Source organism: Chondrus crispus, genomic scaffold (assembly GCF_000350225.1).
Source record: "Chondrus crispus Stackhouse genomic scaffold, scaffold_242, whole genome shotgun sequence".
NCBI lineage: Eukaryota > Rhodophyta > Florideophyceae > Gigartinales > Gigartinaceae > Chondrus > Chondrus crispus.
Window position 1 is genome coordinate 128,055 of NW_005179126.1, and position 5,223 is coordinate 133,277.

Consider the following 5,223-nt stretch of genomic DNA (forward strand, 5'->3'; position numbering starts at 1 on the left):
AAGCTCGCCTCGCCCCTGACGCTCACCTCTGGGAACGCTCATGGAACGCCGAGATCGACTCCTTGGAGAAACGTGGCACAATCACCTACGTTCCCCGTACCTCCGTCCCTCCGAGCACCCGCATTCTCCCCCTTCATTTTCGTCTTCGCCTCAAACGCGACACAGACGGCAACATCACCTCCCACAAAACGCGCTGCACAGTTCGCGGCGACCAACAAGTGCCTCACCTCCACTACGATCCCGATAATGTCTCAAGCCATGTCGCTGATCGGGATGCTATCCGTTCTGCCCTCGCCCTCGCCATCTCCCAGCAACTCATCGCCGACCACTGGGACCTGGAATCCGCTTTTCTCCACGAACTCCTCCCCCCGACCGAAACCCTCTACATTCACCAACCACCCCGCTTTGATGGCTCTTACAAGTACCCCGGCCACGTCGGTCTCCTCAAAGGGAACCTGTACGGCCTCAAACAGGCTTGCCGCATCTTCACAAGCGGCCTTGCCTCCTCCCTCCGACTCCTCAATTTTGAACGCCTAACGAGCGACAGCTGCACCTTTATCCTCCGCCGTCCCGACAGTCAATCCTTCATTTTATTTGTCATAACTGTCGATGACTTCCTGGTCATCTCCAACGACCGCTCCCTCGTCAACGATGTCAAACGACAGCTTCAGGCGAAGTACACGCTCAAAGACCTCGGGCCTGTGAAACAAATCCTCGGCTGGAAAGTCACCCGCACAGCTACATCCCTCACAATCAACCAGCCGCACTACACGGAGGACGTCCTCACGCGATATCGCATGGAAAAAAGCAACCCTTCGCCAACCCCGTACGCCGAAATCGACCTCTCCGCTCGCAAACCCGACGAAGACCCACTCCCCGCGACCTACCCGTACGACAGCGCCATCGGCTCCTTGCGATACCTTGCAGACTCAACTCGGCCAGACCTCGCCTTCATAACCGGTCTCTTAGGCCGCTACAATCATGATCCATCTATGCGCCATTGGAAAGCCTTCCATCGCGTCCTGCGATACCTCCGACATACCCCCCACCGAGGCATCACCTACACCCCATCCCCTGCTCCCATGCGTGCATACTGCGACTCCGACTACGGAGGCTGCCCCGACACGCGACGCTCCACGTCTGGTTTCATTGCCATTTGGCAAAATGCTCCCATTTCCTGGCAATCAAAGCGCCAGCGCTTCGTTACCGCATCAAGCTGGGAGGCCGAATATGTCGCGGGGTTCCATGCCGCTCAGCACCTCACGCATCTACGCCGCCTTATTCAAGACCTGACACAATCCGACGACCTTCCGCCTACAAGTCTATGCATGGACAATGTCTCCACGCTGAAAACAGCCACATCGGACCACCCCACGCCCAAGCTGAAGCACGTTGACATCAAGTACCGCTTCCTAACAGAACAAGCCCTCCGAAAACGCCTCACTCTCCTTCACGTCCCTTCTACATCCAACCCCGCTGATTGCCTAACCAAAGCGCTCAAACCCGCCGTCTTCCAACGGCAGCTCGCGCTCCTTCGCCTCTCCTCATGCGACCTGCCGAGTGCGGCGACTGCTGTACGATAAGCTGCATCCACTCAGCAGGCCCACATTCCTTCATCTACTCAACTCCTTTCTCACCCATCACTTACTGTACGATAGCCACCTGGACACGTTTAGCCACACCACACCACAGTACTTAAGCCCGTCGTCGCCCCCTCCAGTAAACTGAGTGGGCATCATCGCCCTTGATCACAGGGCAACCCGTGTACCTCTGCGGCGGATGTGAAGCGTTTACACATCGTACGCGACTTGCACACAATTACCATACCTACCCGGCAAATTTTATCTGTGAAGCTGCTCACAATCGACATGTCTATTAGCATGCTAAAGCATGAGGCTGCATGCCTCGCAACTTTCGCACATCGAGGATTTGACATTGCCCCATGGCCTTCTCTTTTGCCTGGACCCCGAGCAATTCCTGACACACTTTCAAGCCCAGAGTGGTACTTCGACTTCACTTGCCCTGTCCATCTTCGTGATTGTTAAACATTACTGTAGAGGGTCATCGCATCGTTGACAACTCCTCGGTGGTTAACAATACACTGGAGTAGGTACTTCAATTTGTCGATTGCCAGCCCATTGCTCTCCTTCAAGCTTTGCGATTTCATTCATATCGCGCCGAATTATTGCTAGACCGCCATTTTATTGTTCTTTGGGTTGGTAGACAGCTCGACAATCTGCGAGGTGACGGGTGAGACTCTGCGCTGTGCAAAATGTAAACTTTACAGGTGATCGGACTGCTGAGCAGCTTACAGTATTTAGTTTTCAAAACTGACGTCAAGTTGACATGATCGTGTGCTTTGTGATCGAAATCACGACATCAGAACATGCCCGCTGCAGATAAACCAAGTCTAAAAGGCTCCACGTATAATATGGATAATTGAAATTCGGGATCTCTGTATGAAGTGCAAACGTAAGCATTCAATGATCCGTGGAGTATGATTAGAAAGAGACGGATTGTAGATGTTGTGCGTGCCTAGTAGGTCTACAACATCTGCATGGTAAATAAACCCGGAATGGGATTTACCTAAACGGTGTATTTTCACATTCATCAATTCAAATCTGTGGCTAAAAAGTATGCATCAGACACCTCAAGAGTTTTTGGTATGGTTCTAGATACAGGGGAATAAAAGAATACCTTTGCAACTCTAATGGGTTCCAAGGCATTCAATGAGGAAACATGCTCTGTTCACAAACATGCCATCGAGTAAACAGCTGCACGGATCCCCCTTTTCCATGTGGCATGTGCAGTTCTATCTAGATGTCTTAAAAGATTTAATCTTGTCATGCACGCGTAGCGAAGAAGATTACTGTAGCTTCTTCAGAAATTTGATGAGATGATTTCGGAGGTTCTACAGTAATGCATCAGACGCAAAAAAATAGGTGTATCTCTATTTTTGTCTTTGTTGGCAAGAGGAAACGAAGGCTTGCGTTGATCCGAAGACCTACAGTAAATTAGAGAACGCATGCCTTGGGTAGCACCCCTCTCCTCCTCTTTTGGCCCTTGAATTTGAATGCGTAGCTGCTGTATGTTTTAGGTTTGTACGAATATGGATTGTTCAGTTTCCATCGAAGTCTATTTGTGTAAACTTTATTCCTCCGATGATAATTGTAGATGTATGCATGTATGCTAACAAAGCACGTTGCCGCTCGAATGACCCGAAATTCCAAGCCGTAAAATCAGTGTTCGGTGTTCGACACACTGTCCTGGGTATCTGACAGTGCGGCGACCGCTTGGCGACTCCAACAGTTTCCATACTCGGTACAGCAGGCAATCATTCCACGTACTGTAGCGTGCCGGAAAACTGGAGTAATACAAGTGAGATTTGGGTGCCGGTTGCAACTCTGCCCAATGTTTGTGATCTCATATAGTGAGCACAGAACTGTTGTAAGGGTTTGCGCGCCCAAAAAGTAGGCGAAGAGGAAGGTGAAACTTGAAAGACTGTAAGGAGATTGTTCATCTTGTTTGGGAGAGGGCAAAAGTGAAGCTTGTTTCGTAAATGCGCTTGGATAGCAGCAATGGAATACAGCACAGTGTACTGCATGTGCTAGTCAAAACAAGGATGTAAATAGGGTAAGAATACTGTTACTGCATTAGCCAGACGTGCGAAAGCAGGGCGCAAGCAGTCCCATGTCGTCATCCCGTACGTATTCGATAATCATTGTGGACATAGAACAGGAGGCAGGCGAGTCGGCTGTAAACGGCCTGACACTAAGGGGCTAGAAACCGAAGTGAAACGATTTCCTTAGATACATGCTGAATGCATGAAAACATAAATGGAGGGGGTTCTCCCTTTAAAGATTTTCAGAATGCAAGAGTGGATTTGAAATGGATTTGTTCGGAGTGATTGATGCACATGCACGATCGGTTTGGGGGCCGACGGTACCCTTGGTACAGTATTACATGGGACATGTGGAGCGATGCGAGTAGGGAGGGGAACTGGGGCCAGGAGGGTTTGCGGGGAAGCGGGAAGAGTAAGAAGAAGAGTAAGAGTAAGAGTAAGAAGAAGAAGAAGAAGCGGGACAATCTGTGCAGACTTGGCGGGATTGTGATAGAATGTGAAAGAAGAGGACCGACCCCCTCTAAGGGAGAAGTGTATGGCTACTAGTGTACAGTAGCGAGACGGGTGTATGACACACGAGGTAACCATTACACGTTGCGGAAGGGAGGGGTTCGTTGGTTCGGATTCCGAACCATCTCCCCATTCCGAAGTTCGGAATGGGGAGATGGTTTATTTCTCCGCGGAAAGCAACGGGGCACTTACAGTGTGCCATTTGTTGTGGATCAAAGAGGGGCAGGCTACATGTAAATTTATGGCGGCGGCATGGCGGGTGGGACATGGCAGTGCGGGAATGGCAACGGAATGGACGGACAGAGGGTGCGAGAGGCAGGGCGTTGGCGGTGCAGAGTGCAGAGAGTGTGTTTGTCTTGCGGGCTGTGAGGCTGGGGTGCGGGGGGCTGCGGGGACTGCAGGTACGGACAGGGATGGGTTAAGAGAAAAAAGAAAAAACAAGAAGCTTACCGTCCGGTTGCCGCATGGGTTTTGTTGGTGCGTCAAGTCGGGGTGTGCGAAAGGGGTGAGTGGCGAGATGTAAAGTTTTATTAGGGCTGAAGGAGAAGTGGAGCAGTGTTTGAAGATACACGTGTCCACGAGGGAACAGATTGAGGGAGAGTGATTGAGGGTGGCGTGACGTACAGTACACGGGGGGGGGGGAGGAGCCCCCTCCATTGTGGTGAGTTATGTTGCGGGATGCATGCGAGGCAGGACGCGGTTGGTGGAGCGAGGCGTGCAGGAGGCAGGGGGTTGCGGAGCGGTATTGAGGTACAGTACCAGTACAAGGGTACTGTATATGCTTTTATTCAATGATCATTGAATTTTGTTGCGAATGCTATCTCTTATCGACAGATATCTAGGTAAGAATAATGAGGTTGGCAGGTGGTGAGAATACTGTCCCTTGGGTACACGACTGTGAGGCGAGTGGGGGCAGGAGGGGGGAGATGCAATGGCGGTAGGGCGTGAAGTTGCGGGAGTAGTGATCTGATTGCGGTGCGGTGGGGGAGGGGGACAGCGTAAAATTGCTTAGTTCGTGATGTCGGACAGAGGGAGGGATGGATAAAAGGGAGTTGCAGTGGAGTAGTTGAAAAATTGTTGAGGACAAGGCT